General features: G+C 41.0%; 1 protein-coding gene across 1 annotated transcript in view; it reads right to left on the bottom strand.

Moving 5' to 3' along the window:
- Positions 1 to 4,109, bottom strand: part of TAB2 (TGF-beta activated kinase 1 (MAP3K7) binding protein 2) — an 88,493-nt gene extending 84,384 nt beyond the window's left edge. Inside the window, exon 1 of the mRNA XM_042987295.1 lies at positions 3,466 to 4,109. The gene's annotated coding sequence lies outside the window, so the exon portion shown is untranslated. The remainder of the gene's footprint in view (positions 1 to 3,465) is intronic.
- Between the last annotated feature and the right edge of the window lie 11,895 nt (positions 4,110 to 16,004).

The raw sequence follows: 16,004 nt of genomic DNA, 5'->3' as shown, positions 1-16,004 counted from the left end.
GGACAACTTGCCACAGAACAGGAAAAAGCTGGCTGATGGTAAGATTTAAGCATATGAAAAATGGTTACTGTTAAAAGTAGGGTGGGGTGGGTTGTTTTCTCTTTTCTGTGAAAACACCAATATTCCCCACATCGTAAGAGTGTAAGAACGTGACTGAGCCATTTAACTCATAAAGCCAGTATAAATCGACAGTTTCATCAAAAGTGCCCTAAAGAGAGAAGCTTAACTTGTCTTTTAACAGGTAAGAGCATGTAATTATGCATGAACTATATTTTCTGCTCTACTTGTAAACATCGCTATTCACTTTTTCACTTTAATGTCAACAACTTCATAGGACTAGGTTAACAAATGCCAATCTAGCTGCAGATAACTGATTTCTTCCTCTCAATTTCTAAGATATTTTTCAAATTTTTGGCTAGATTCAAAAACATGGCATTCAGAAGACCTTGCCTGACATCTTGCCTGACATTAAACTACAGATTCAAAGATTTAAGTCCAGTACTGTCACTTTTCAAACTCAGAAGTGGCTTACTACCAAAATGAGTTGTGATACAAAGAAAAACTAAGAACTATTCAACATCGAACACACATTTGTTGAGCTCTTAAGTAGAGGCCAGCCACTAAAGATATGGTGAAATTAAGACTGAAATGAAAATAAGCCGTGGTCCAGGGGTGCTGAAGTGGCTCGGTCGGTTAAGCGTCCGACTCTTGGTTTCGGCTCAGGTCATGATCTTCTGGTTCTGGGAGTTCAAGCCCTGCATCAGGCTCTGTGCAGGCAGCGTGGAGCCTGCTTGGGATTCTCCCCCCCTCTCTCTGCCCCTTCCCTGCTCCTGGTGTCTCTGTCTCTCTCAAATAAATAAATAAACTTTAAAAAAAAGAAAAGAAGCCATAGTCTGTCCTTGAGAAGCTCGGTTAGTGATCTCCCAGAATAAAAATGAAAAATACTGCAATTTGGCTATCCCACTCTTCCCTCAAAAAAACTCATCAACAACTTGCATTCTTTTATCCTTGTAAAAGTTTTCCTTAATACTTTCTGAACTCTTTGATTACACCCTTCACACAATAAGGAGTAATGAATGAAAAAAGCAAACGTTTATTGAATACTTACAATATGCTACGCTGTACTAAATGTTTCACAAGTATTTGCATAAACGGGAATCTTACCCAATATTTGTATTTGTCAAAATGCTGTGATCCAGCTTGTCACCCTAAATGACAAGCTATGTCACAATGTTCCTTCACCAGAAAAACACTGTAGGTTTACTCCCAATATCACATTGACTAGACAACTGTACAAGTGTCCCGGATAGTACTAGTGACTATAGGTTACAGGTATATATTAATTATCCTTATGCTATCAGACAAGAATGCTTTCGCTGTTCAAATGAAATATATATTAAACAATGCCCCACAGAGTGTGAGCAGAGCTTCTTGGAAGGGTCACCAACTTCAGGTATATTTGTTTGACAGAACTTTCCCATAAGCAGTAAACAAAAAACGTTACAATTTACTGAACCCCTCCTATGTATCAGATAATTGACACAAAATGTGTAATTTATAATCACAACCACCTTACTGATATCACAGGCATTTTAGAGAGAAGAAAACAAGTTCAGAGAGGCCACCAAATTGTAATCTGCTCCAAAGCACAAAGCTAATCATTGGCAAAACCAGGATAGCAGATTCCAGATTTTCTATTGAGCCACAAAGCAGTTTTCTGAAGTACTAACAATAGAAAATTGCTATTGGGGTGCGTGGGTTGCTCAGTCCGTTAAGCCTCTGACTTCCGCTCACGTCATGATCTCACCATTCGTGGGTTTGAGCCCCGGATCAAGCTCTGTGCTGCCAGTTCAGAGCCTGGAGCCTGCTTTGGAGTGTGTGTGTGTGTGTGTGTGTGTGTGTGTGTGTGTGTGTGCGTGCGCGTGCGCGCGCTCGCACGCGTCTGCCCCTCCACCGCTCGCACTCTCTCTCAAAAATAAACATCAAAAATTTTTTGAAAATTGCTATCAACTGAACTCTAAATTTTTTTTAACGTTTATTTATTATTGAGAGACAGAGAGACATGGAGCCTGAGCAGGGGAGGGGCAGAGAGAGGGGAGACACAGAATCCGAAGCGGCTCCAGGCTCTGAGCTCTCAGCAGAGCGCGACGCGGGCTGGAACCCACAAACTGCAAGACCATGACCTCAGCCGAAGTCGGTCGTCCAACCAACTGGGCCACCCAGGCACCCCTGAACTATAACTCCAAAGTACAAACATAAATATGTTCACAAGTTATTAAGTATATTTTTAAAGAAAAAAATTTATGTAGTGGATAGTTTTTGCTTTTGAAATCAAGGATAATGTCCATTTCACGGTTGTGAAAACAGCAAATAAACGATGTCCATTCTCCAACCCCCTTTTATTTTTCTCCACAGTACTTTTTTCTCCTAGACAATTCATTTTACTCATCTGTCTTCTACTACTAAAATGTAAACTATACGAGGTCAGCTATTTTGTCTATGTCATTCACTGCTGCCATCACCTGCATCTCAAAGGTCCCTAGCACGCAGTAAGTGCTCAATAAATATTTGTGAACGAAAGCTTGGCATTCAGTAGCCATTTAGTAAATATTAGTTTCTTTTTCTTTCCTTTACTATGAAAGAAACACTAACAAGACTAACATAAAGCTATTAAAGGTCAAAAAAAAAAATTCATCACTCCCTTGATACCAAATTTTGAACTGGAACAGATGATTAGAAATGCAGGAAGAATTTATTAAAATTTTACATTTAAAATGTTGAGCAAATCAAAAGATATTCAGCAATTTATCAGGCATCAAGAGATAAGGAAGGGGTCTATATAAATTATATTTTGAACAAATGCACTTTTTAGTGCCTAAACTTTAATCCAATTTCAGTTATATTTCATTGATATTAATATCTATGATTTTAGTTTGTGGCAATTGTGACCTGGATCTTCTTCTGAAATATCAAGGTGTCAGCTGACACTTTTTACTGTGCTTTTAACAGTAGCTCATTCCTCTTCTGAGGACTAAGAAATTAGAAACGAAGCATATTCTGTAAAATGAGTCAATAAAACTGAGAGTGAAAAGTCTAAGTGAAATGCTTAACTTTAATTCTAGAAGGCTAGTAGTTATACTTAGTACTAAACATTGTTTTGAGGGATGGAATAGTTAGAAAACAAAGAAAAAGAAAGCCATTCTTAATCTATGACTCTATCAAGATCATAGTCAAGTTTAGTGGTCAACAAAAGAGAATGCTAAAAATACAATACTGGCTACCCCTAAGATACTTCCTCTGGTTTTTAAGCTTTCTGATTAAGCAAGTGTCCTTGATTTCCTAGGACCAGAATCATAAGAAATGAAATGTTAAACTACTGTGTTTTGGAACTATGAGCCAGAGGTAAATAATATGAACAAATATACACTTAAATTTCATACAATTTCAATGTCTCCAAATCCTTACCATTTCTATAAAATAAGATGACATACATATGGCCAAAGTCTCTCAAAAGATTCAGAGCAAATCTCTTCAGTACAGTTCAGCATGATCATTTTCCTATGCTTGGTAGCCACCACTACCCACATCTACGTATTTCCAGCTGCCTAAAACTCTTCAGCTAATAATCCCTTATCTCCTCATTATTATTTTGCCCCAATCTTCACACTGGCCTCTGTTATTGCCTCATAATCCTTTTATTACAGACAGTCCCAGTCTCAGATGGACCAAACAGAGATGACAGAAGTGAAACAATGAAAAGTGCTACCACTATTCTCCTCTGGGTGATGGGAACCTGGCCAGGTAGAGATATACTGCAATCGAAGCCTTTCTGAATCAGTTTAATTTACAAACGTTACATATTGGCAAGATTACCAGGTACTTTTTCTCCAAAACATGTACAAAAGACAAAATTTCCGTTGATGATTGTTTGATTGTTAAAAATAAACTTTTAAGTCTTGATCAGTTTATGTCTCTTAAAAATGTTTTAGAAAATTCTGACATTCCTCAAGGAATTTTTGGCATGAAACATAGTTTCGTGTAAATGGTCTACATTACACCTATTTTTCAAAATGCGGCATGTTTACAGATAGATGTGTATATTTCATCCTAAACAGTATTCTGAAAAAATAATTTTCCTTACAGAGAAAATGACAGAAATAGAATACTTTTATTTCTGTCAAGACACAGACTAATCACATTAAGACAATTTACCCATATTACTAATACTAATGAAGGAATACTCAAGGACATTAACTGGGGATCTGGGTAGTGCTTGCTTAACGCCGCAGAGTTTAAAAACTTCATTTCATTAGATGCAGTAATTAAACAATCCTTAGTTGAAGGCAGGTGCTTCTTTCCATTAAAGAGAGGACCAAATATAGATGTTATTGCAATCAAACAGGATTGATTTAAGTTAAAACGTATTTTTCAGGAAATCTGTATCCGAGGAGACTCCCATCATTACCCACTTCTTAATGAGTTACAAAAGCACAGTCTCTACCATTTGACAGTTCACTGAAGAGAAGCTGAAGGGCTGCATTTCATCATTGTCCTTTGAGAATACTTTCAAACTTAGAAAAAGTTATTCCATGCACCCAAGAGAAAAATGAAATAATGGAGTCTGTTCGGGGGATGACTTATTCATCTAATTAACACATTCAACTTTCAGTTGATCCTTCAAAGATTTAAATCATAAGCACCCTATATTAGAAACTGATTAGATTTAAAGGAGAAAAAACCCCAACAGAAGTTCTGAATCACTGGAATTTTTGCTGTATTTCCTGTTAACACACTGATGGTACCATCACTCAATACATTTGTTCCATACACGTTTTTAAATGCTTCAGGATCCCTTTTAAACTAACTTGGCCCTAATTTAATTTGTAGCTCATTTATCTGACAATTCCTTCCATTGTTTCTAATTTAAGTGTTCAGCCAAAACATACAATAAGATGAAAAGCATGTCTTCCTTTATTAGAAAATGCAATGGTTTCAAAACTAAAGTTTCAAACTGCAGGTTTATTAAAACCAATCACGATTTCACGGTTACCAAAAAAAAAAAAGGTGTCAATACTCTGCTACTGTATAAAGAAAAGTGTGGCAACCAGTTAATAGTGTAAAAACTGAAAGCAAAAATTCTACTCCATGCCCACCAAAATTCTCAGCCAAGTCTGAAATTGCATAATAAGCAACATACTCTTTTAAGTGAGCTAAAGCACAGCCCCAATTCCTTTTATAAAATGTGAATCAACCTGACCCTAAAATTCGAACCTTTACAAACTTACCTAAAACAGACAAAATGGATGCAAAATCATACTGCCTTACCGTTGCCTCAAATACGACCTTAGTGTTCAAGAACTTTCCAATGAATAAAAGGCTCTTAAAAACAGCCTCGCATGGGGGACCTGAATTTCACGAGCTACTGAGAAACCCCTGTGAAGCTGCAAACTCCCTCCGGTCTCCTGGAAACTCCTCTTATCAGAAACATTTGAAGAATTTCTCCACAACAATTAAGCGGACTTGAAGAATGGAAACCTAACATCTCAAATATACTATATATGGAATGAAACGTGGCCAAACACATAAATACAAACTCACACGGTCCCCGAAACTTTGGTTTACAGCTCTGCCTGAGCAATCCGACAGCATCAGCAACAGAAAGATACACCTGTCACCTGTTCAGCACTATCCAGACCCTTTCAACCTCCCTGCTACAACCACAATCTTAGGGGTTGGAGATAGATCGGACGGAACACTAGAACTCTCCAGTGAAATCGAGGGGGCCGCATATTCAGAGCGGGGCTTGCTCCCCATTTCAAGAAGGCTGCAGAAAACCAACACTGCAAAGGCAACGAAGTTCTCCCCCCCCCACCGTCGCCACACAACTCTTTCAGTCTCTAACCCCAACACCCTGGCTAAATCATCTTGACCGGACTACGGCTCCCCAAAAAGGAGTTTTCCTTCCCCCACCCCCATCTCACACATGCCTGAGGGGCGGGCCGGGGGCACGGGTGCAGGCAGGGGCCCTCCCCACCCCCTGGCACCCTCCCCTACCCGGGGCTCTCCCCGGCTCCCGACTGCAATGAATGCCCCCCTCCCCCTACACACAAACTCCCCGGAGCCCAGGCCCGGCCCGACACTCCCCACCCCCACCCGGTCGGGAGGACTTGGGGGGCCTCCCACTCTTCCTCGCCACTGGGGGAGGAAGGAGGCGGAGGGAGGAAGAGTGAGAGGAAGAAGCGGACGCCCCGCAAGGGCCCTGCGAGTCAGCGGAGCCCCTTCTAGACGAAAGGGGGGTGCGGGAAGCTGAGGGGAGAGCCGGGACCGGGGATCCCGCCGAGGCCCGGCAGCGCTGTCCGTTTACCCTTCGCCGCCGCCGCTTCCCCCTCCTCCTCCTCGGCCGCCGCCGCCGCCTCTCCCACTAGGGCAGCCGTCTCCACCGTCGCCGCTGCCGCCTCCACCACCACGGCCGCCGCCAGCGCCGCCGCCGCCTCCGATTCCACCCGGCAGGGGGGACACCTCAGCCCTCCCTCCCTCCCCGCTCAGCCCCTCCGATCGGCCGCCGCCGCCAACTCCCTCCGGCCGCCGCCGCCGCCGCTCGTGGCTGAGGGGGAGGGGAGGGGAGGGGGTCGGGCTGGGTCGCCCCGCCGGCGGCTGCTGCAGATCAAAAACGCTGGCTGGGTGGCGTCGCCGCTCCCCGCTCCTCGGCTCCGGCTCGCTCGGCCTCCCTACCTCCCTCTGCCCCCACCCCCCTCGCGCTCGCCTGCCCTCCCCCCACCCCCCCAGCTCTCGCTCGCTCTCGCCGCGGCTCCGCCAGCCCAGTGCAAATCAAAATACTGTCACACAATATGGCGGCGCAGCCGCCGGCAAACACCGCGAGATCTGCGGCCGCTGCTGAGGCGGCGGCTGTGACGAGGCCTCCCCCAGCCGGCCGGCGGCGGCCGCCGCCGCAGCGGCGGCGCGGGGATGCTCTTTCTCCGCCCTGTACCCCTCCCCCGACACTCGCAGACTCCACGCCCGCCTTGTGAAGGCCGGAGGGAGAACACAGATCAGCGACGCGGACTGGCGCGGGCCGCCGCCGGGGCAGTGCAAGAGGGGGCGCCGGCGCAAAGAGCTCGGGGAGGGCCCGGGATCCTACGTTTTTAAATCCCGATCTCTCATACTTTGGAGGGCTCTGTATGTCGGTGCGTGCGTGTGTGTGTGCGTGTAGAAAGTGCAAGCTCCCCCACCCCACGGGGCCGGTAGCAGTTTGCGCTGGAAGGCGAAAGGAACCCCGGCTCCGTCGGCACGGCCCGTCCGGAAGCGGGCGGCGGGACCTGCCCCCGATCGGCGGCGCCCGCGGGCTAGGGGCCCCGCGCTCCGGGCTGGGGGTGGCCCCTGCGCACCGGTAGCTCAGCGCCTCCCGCGCGCCCGGGGCCCGAGGGGGCAGCAGGTGGGCCCCACGGCGGAGGCGGTGTCCGGCCGCCCCGGGGGCCGGGACACACCCCCTTGGAGCCTGGCTGCGCGGAGGCGGTCGGCTGACCGGGGTGACCCGAGCGGGAGCCCGGAGTCCGGAGTCCCAAGAGAGTGTGGGAGAAGTCCTGGAAGCGTCGGCACTCCCACCTTTGAGACTTGAAAAAAGAGTCGGACTCGGAGTTTTCTAGAGCGCTTGGGGGAAAAAAAAAATCGAAATGCTGCAAGGGTTTTGTTTCGATTTTATTTTAATTGCACGTTCCTAGAAGTCCTAGAAGCAGAGCCAAAGACACTTTAACTTGGGGGGGGGGGGGGAGAAGGGGAGACTTGTTTCTATCTTCTTAAAGAAATATTTGTTTAATTTCCCCTATTAAAAAAAAAAGTGTTTAACACTCAGACATTTCTCACAATATAAAATATTTATTTAAAGATTCTAGTGCTTTCATGGTGTCCAAAACACTACGGCATTTTTCTGTCCCTGTCCAAAATGTCCATATCCCTGCCAGTTTCTTCCTTAAAACAATTCTTACTTATTCCCCAGAAAAATTCTGAAGGACCGTTATTTTTGTTTCCAGATGAGTGCTATAGCTATCATGACTTTTTTTTTTTTTTTTTTTTTTTTTTGGTAAAGTATCTTTTAAATAGTGCAGGTTTCTACACAGTTGAAGGGCTTTTCTCAGTTCCTTTTTCCTCAGTCATCATTTAAAATTACCTGTAATCTTGGAATAAAGAACCAACTCAAAACCTTTACCACTTCAAAAGCCAAAGTACTTGTTATTTACAATATCAGAATTGAAGTATTTTCTCTCCTGTTGATATCATAAGAGATGTAAAAATAAAGATTCAAAAAATGGAAATGCTGTGGTTTTATTCACTGGTGGGTAACAAGAAATCACCAAACTTTGATACATTCAGTAGTCCTGTCTGAAGAATTGTTTCCATACTCCATGTTAAAATAATTGAATAAATGAGTTTAGAGAAATTGGATCTATTATTAAGTAAATTTCACTTGTCTTTGAAACCACTAAAAAGCACAGAGCCAACAACTGTTTTTGAAATGGTAGAACTGTGTATTTTATATTTTTAGGAAAACTTATTTAATGAAATAAGTGTATATTTTAAGAGAAACAGAGTGCTTTATAAACTTATGAGTATGATAGGTGTGAACATACCCTGAAGAGCTTTAACCTGGACCTGATTGTGAGGAAGCATCAGACAAATGCAAAAAGGAGAAAATTTTGTAAAACGACTGGCCTGTATTCTTAAAATACTATCAATGTCATAAGACAAAGCAAAGCAAAACAAAGCTGCAGATTAAATGAAACTGAAGAGACATGACCACTAAACGCAAAATGTACATTTTGAACTGGATCTTTTACCGGAGGAGAAAATTGCTAGAAAGGACATTATTGGGATAATTGATGCAATTGGAATATGGACTGCAGAGTGGATAAAACTACTGTATGAATGTTAAATTTCCCCGAATATGATATGTCCGAGAATATCCTTATTCATAAGAAAACATATGGAAATATTAAAGGATAAGTGGACATTATGGGATTTTTTTCCCCAAATGGTTCAGAAAAAATAAATCACACACACACACATATACACACACACACACATGCACATGCATGCACACACATCTCTCATGTCTCCCATACACATGTACAGACAGTGATGGATAAAATTAAAAATTGGTGAATCTAGGTTATTATTAGTTTTATTAAAGAATCAATTGTATTTCTGTTGAGGTTGGAATATGATGAAAAAGGGCTTCCCTTATAAAATATGGAATTTTAAATGAGCCATAAGGAAGGACTTCTAAAAAGTGAGGTTTTGAAAATACAGGAACAGATTGATTTCTGGAAGAATAATTCACAGGATAAAAGAAAAGATATTTTCCTTTTTGGAGCCTATAACAAAATTATAACTTATTTTTCCAAGATGGTTTAACTGTTCTCATGTTAAACCACACACACACACACACACGCACACACACACACACACACAACTCACCATCTTAACCATTTTTAAGTGTGCAGTTCACTAGAGTTAAGTATATTCACATTATTGTACAACAGAGCTCTAAAACTTTTTCATCTTGCAACATTAGAAACTCTAAACCCAACTAAAAACTAATCCTCCCTCCCCTCCCCCAGCCCTGGCAACTACAGGATGATTTTTAAATTCTAAGAAATGTTTAAATATTTTAAAGCCTTGGTGAATATGGGAATTTCTGTACTATTCCTACAATGTCTCACTAAGTTTGAAATCATTGCAAAGTGAAAAGTTTTAAAAACCAAGGAGCCTTAAACAGCAGAGTTCCTCTACTTGACTAAGAGGAATAAAGTTGTAAGGTGGACAGAGCGATAGAAATAGATTCTTTTGGGGCACCTGGGTGGCTCAGTCGGTTAAGCGTCCCACCTCAGCTCAGGTCACGATCTTGCGGTCCGCGAGTCCGAGCCCCGCATCGGGCTCTGGGCTGATGGCTCAGAGCCTGGAGCTTGCTTCCGATTCTGTGTCTCCCTCTCTCTCTCTCTGCCCCTCCCCCGTTCATGCTGTGTCTCTCTCTGTCTCAAAAATAAATAAACGTTAAAAAAAAAATTAAAAAGAAATAGATTCTTTTACTGTGGGCTAGCCATTGTTTCTCAGTAACAGGTGCAAGTTTTGTCCATTCTTCTATTTAATCTACTTGAATTTGGAACAAAAATAGCTAGAAACACTTGTTTTGGTAAATGTGATTTCCATATTTAATGACCTAATAAATATTCAGTGTCTATTAGCCACAAGTGTCTGGAGAAAATAAGAGAGAATAAAACACACTGTGCCTTTCCAGGGCTCTCTGTATTGATTACAGAGATAAAATAAGATAAAATCCCTGTGCTGTATTCAAGAGCCTTTTAGTCTAGGACTGTGCTGTCTGATAGAATGGCTACTACCTGCCTGTAGCTATTTGCATTCAAATTAACTAACTGAAACAAAATGAAAAATTCAGGCCCTCAATTGCACTGACCATATTTCAAGTGCTCATTAACTTTCTTCACAGAAAATTCTATGGAACAGCACTGGCAGTAGAAGAGATTATGCTATAGAAATAATACCAATTCAAGGTAGACAGTAAAAAAGACCACAGAAGTTTAGGGGAAGGAGAGATTACTTTGCAGGGGGTGGAAGAAGGGAAGGGACAGCTTCAAGAAGAAAGTTGCATATAGACAGGAGGAGGTAGAACAAGAGTATTCCAGGGAGAGAAAACATGAAACGAGCAGGAAAGGAAGAGGCATATTTGAGGGATAGCACTTAATTCTGTGTATCTGTAACATGAGATATGTAAAGCAGGGTAGAACTGTATAAAACCACAAATGCTGAGCAGCTAAGTCTGAACTACCCTCTAGGCAATAGGAAGTTACTAAAGGTCTTTGGATAAGAAAAAAGACATGGTCAAATAGTTCATTAGGAAGGAGAATCTAGCAGCAGGTGTATGAAATAGGTTAGGTTTGAAGGCATAAAGACCGCATAGCCTTGCAATAGCCCAAATGAGAGATAATGAAGAATTGATAGTAAGGATGTTCTCACTGGCATGTAACAAATCTCAATTTTAAATGGATTAAGTAATAAGGAAATTTAGATCTCATGAATTTGGGTATTATAAACTAGAGTAGATTTCAGGTTTGAAAGATCCAGAAGCTTAATAATATCAAGAACCAAGTTCTTTCCATCCCTGCCCCAATGTCATGAGTGTTAGCATCATTGTCTGGCTAATGGCAAGATGGCAATGGAAGTTCCAATGATCACATCTTGAAGTCATAATGTCCAGAGGAGGAAGAAAGATCTTCTTAAGAGAGAGAAAATATTACCCAGAATGACTTGCCATCCCTCCCTCCTAGGCCTTAACTGAATCACAATGCCCACTCGTGAAACAGTTCCTGGTTTATATGAGGGAACAATTGTCGAGGAGTCAAAGACAGAGAAGTGAGAGTCAAAGGTGACTCAAGCGTTTAAGGCTAAAAGACTAGGGTACATAGGAAGAGGAGAAGTTGTGGGAGGAAAGATGATGATCTTTGTGATAGTCCTCCTAATTTGAGATGCTAAAGAGGTATCTAGATGGAAATGATCAGCACGTGAAAACATGGGACTGGAGTTCAGAAAGAAGATCACAGTTGGGGATATACACTGGATGTCATTTGTGGAGAGAAAATAAATTAAGCCATGAGATTGCCAAATGAGAAGAAGAGTGGGGAGGATACATAACCCAACCCTGGAGGATGAGGTACAAGCAGGGAAAGCAAGAGAAGCAGGCAAAGTTAGGCTATATATCATACAGAAATCAAGGAGAAAGGATGGAATTTCAAGAAGGCCAGCAGTATTAAGTGCTATGAAGAGAATCAGGATGATGCAGGCTTGGAAACATTGGGTTGCTGAATAGAAGGTGATTGTGACCTTTAAGAGAGTTGTTTGATAGCAATGTAGGAGCAGGTAGATTTCAGGAGTTAAGGGATGAGCAGACAGGTCAAAGTATGGAATGCAGACTATTCTTTCAAAAGGTTTGATAGTCATGAAAGGGAGAGCTACATGAATGAGGATGTTTATACCAATATTTACTTAGAAGACTAAATATTGAAGCAACAGAAATTTCTGAATATACTATTATTTAACATAATATACTATTGTTTTAAAATTAGGATTTTGGTAATCAGTTGTGTGTGATGCAGTCATTTAAAGTAATTATTAAGATTATGGAACAGTATGGAGAAATATTTATAATATTAAGTGAAGGAAGAAGATAGAAAATTTTAAAAAACACACATGGATCACAACACCAAAAAGTATACATGCATGTGCATATAAAGATGCTATGAAATAATCCTAATTGTCTTGCGGTGGTTGAACAATGGTTTTTCAGATTTTGTGTCGTGAGATAGCAATTTTATTTATTTATTTATTTTTTAAAATTTTTTTTAACGTTTATTTATTTTTGAGACAGGGAGAGACAGAGCATGAACAGGGGAGGGTCAGAGAGAGAGGGAGACACAGAATCTGAAACAGGCTCCAGGCTCTGAGCTGTCAGCACAGAGCCTGACGCGGGGCTCGAACTCACAGAGTGCGAGATCGTGACCTGAGCTGAAGTCGGCCGCCCAACCGACTGAGCCACCCAGGTGCCCCGAGATAGCAATTTTATAATTAAAATGTATATGCATATATTTAAAAATATTAAATGGCAAAGACAGAGGATCGTGATGTGAGGGTTGAAAAGGTTGAAAAACATTTGTTTTTGTTTGTTTTGCTTTAGTAGGAAATAAGAAACATTTAGCTGTGTTTATCTGCTGAGGGCAAAAACTCAAAGGAGAGTAAAAAATTGAAGGTGCAAGTATGAGGTGATGACTCTTGAGCATGTAAGAGAAGCCTATGGGATTAACACTGCAGACACAAAAGGAGAGTTTTAATTTTTTAGGAGAAGAGACATTTTCCGAGACAAAAAGAAATAAGAAAGGAAGAAAATTCCCCAAAGTGTGTTTGGATGTGTGCATGTATGCAAATTGAAAATTGATTCTAATATTTATTTAAATTTAAGAAGCTAGAATAACCAAGATAAGTTTTAAAGGAGAACAAAGTTAAAAGACTTACACTACCAAATGTAAAGTCATCATAAGACTCAGTAATTAAGACACTGTGGTATTGGCACAAGGATGCATGAATACACCAAAGGAACATAATAGAGAATCCAAAAATAGAACTTGATTTATGACAAAGGCACTGCTGCAATTCAGTGAGGAAAGGATAATATTTTCAACAAATGGTGCTGAAGCAATTGGCTACTCGTATGGAAAGAAAAGATACTGGATTCCTACCTCACACCGTATATAAAAATGAATTCAAGATGGATCATAGATCTAAAACAAAAAAGATGGATCATGGACCTAAATTAAATGGGAAATTAAAAAACAAAAAAGTTGGGGCGCCTGGGTGGCTCAGTCGGTTAAGCGGCCGACTTCAGCTCAGGTCACGATTTCACGGTCTGTGAGTTCGAGCCCCGCGTCGGGCTCTGGGCTGATGGCTCAGAGCCTGGAGCCTGCTTCCAATTCTGTGTCTCCCTCTCTCTCTGCCCTTCCCCCGTTCATGCTCTGTCTCTCTCTGTCTCAAAAATAAATTAAAACGTTAAAAAATAAAAAAAAAAATAAAAAAAACAAAAAAGCTTCTACTAATCAAAAGACACTATCAAGAGAGTGTCTTGATAATGACACCCTTAAGAGAGAATATACTTGAGTATATATATTGACAATAGACTCATATTCAGAATATGTAAAAAAATACTTTTATAAATCACCATGAAAAACTGAACAGTGCAATTTTTTAAATGGGGAAAAACTCCTGAAGCAATATTCTACAAAAATGACTTCCAAATGGCCAATAGGTTCATGGAAAAGTGTTTCACATAATTTCTTACTAGGAAAATGTAAATTGCAAGCACCATGACATATCACTACCTACCTATCAGAATGGCTAAAATTTAAAAGACTGACAGTACCTAGTGTTGACAAAGAAAGGTAGACAGCCACCTGAACTCTCATGCGCTACAGATGGGAGTGTAAATTGGTTTATCCATGTTGGAAAACGCTTTGGCTGTATCTACTAAAGTTAAACATATGCCCTACTCTATGACCCAAGTGTGTTAGTTCATTTTATGCTTCAACTTGGCTGGCCCAAGTATCATTCTGTGTGTTTCGGTGAGGGTGTTTTTGTATGAGATTTCCTTTCAGATTGATGGACTCTGAGTAAACCAGATTGCCCTCCATAATGTGCATGTGTCTCATCTAATCATCGAGCACTTAAGTAGAATAAAAGACCAACTCTCCCTCAAATAGAAGAATTCCCTCAGCAGATGGCTTTCTGACTTGAACTGGAACACCAGTTCTTCCTGGTTCTCCAGACTAATGGCTTTTGAACAGAAACTGCAGCATTGGCTTTTCCTGGGTCTCCTGCCTGCCAGCTCATCCCGTAGATTTCGAACTTGACAGCCACCGTCACCACTGTTATTTCTTTTGTCACTTATGAAGAATAGATAAATTGAACTTCATCAAAATTAAAAACTTAAGTATATATCCAAGAGAATTGGGAACATATGTCCACAGAAAAAAACATGTACATAAATATTTATAGCAGCATTGTACATAATAGCAAAAAAATAGAAACAACCCAAATGCCCATAAATGGATAAACAAAATGTAGTATTTCCATCAATGGAATAGTATTTGGCAATAAAAAGGAATGGAGTACTGATACATGCTACTACATAGGTGAATCTTGAATACATTATGCTACCTGAAAGAACTCACTCAATAAAAACTGCATATTGTATGATTCCATTTATAGGCAAATCTATAGATGGAAAGTAGATTAATGGTTTCCAATGGCTGGAGGAAGGGGAGGAATTTGGAGTGACTTAACCGGTATAAAGTTTCTTTGGGGATGTTAAAAATGTTCTAAAATTGCATATTGTGATGGTTTCACAACTCTGAATATACCAAAACCCACTGAATTTTGTACTTTGAAAGGGTGAATTTTATGGTATACGAACTATATTTAATAAAGTTGTTACGTATGTAACGAGAATTAATTACTGATTAACACAATAGATGAATATCATAGATACTCTGGGAAGAGAAAACAGCTGGACACATAAGTGTGTACACATTGTATGATTCCATACATGTGAAGTTCAAGAACAGGCCAAACTAACTGATGGTGATACAAGTCAGAATGGCACTTACCTCTAGGGGGTTCTGGGTGAGGCATTTGATTATGAGGAGCCACAAGGAAGCCCACTGAGGTACTAGAAATGTTCCACACCTTGATCTAGGTGGTGGTTGTTTGCATTCAAACATATGCAAAACTCTATCGAGCTGTATACTGAAATTCAGTGTGAGTTTGGCACTTTGCTGGCTGTATTTTGTATTTCAATAATAACATTGACAAAAATGGAGAAAGATGGGTGATAATATAGAGAGAAACTTAAGCTTGGAAAGAAAGAGACAGTAGAAAGGTCATGGGGGCCTCCGACCTTTCGGATATGCCGAAAGCAAGGCCTATTTCTCAGAGTAAGAGTGTTGGGTGAGGGATGCTAAATACGTGGAAAGGAGATAGTTATATGAAGGAAGAGAGTCATTCTTTTTTTGTCTTATTTCTTTTAGGATAGGTAAGGTGGTTTATGTGCACATGTTCCTATGTGTATGAAATATGGGATGCATGCGTTGTGTGATGCCACTGTGGGGAGAAGCACCAGATGTTGTTATTATGAATGATTTAAAAAACTTATTTCCGGAGAATAATCCCAGTGAAGTTCATGGGAAATCAACAATCTTCTTCATTTACTCAGACATCCTTTGCCTCAGGACTAGACCTGAAAACAGGAATTAGAATGGCTCACCTTCTGATCTTTATCTCTCCCTGTCACCGTATATCATAGATTCTTTAATAGAAATATGTTTCATTCAGAAAGGTTTCTGTCAGCATGATTAGCAATTGTTTACAATCCGTAACAATGTCACCTATCT

Source organism: Panthera tigris, chromosome B2 (genome assembly GCF_018350195.1).
Source record: "Panthera tigris isolate Pti1 chromosome B2, P.tigris_Pti1_mat1.1, whole genome shotgun sequence".
NCBI classification, from domain to species: Eukaryota; Metazoa; Chordata; class Mammalia; order Carnivora; family Felidae; genus Panthera; species Panthera tigris.
This window is presented reverse-complemented; position numbering and strand designations above follow the sequence as displayed.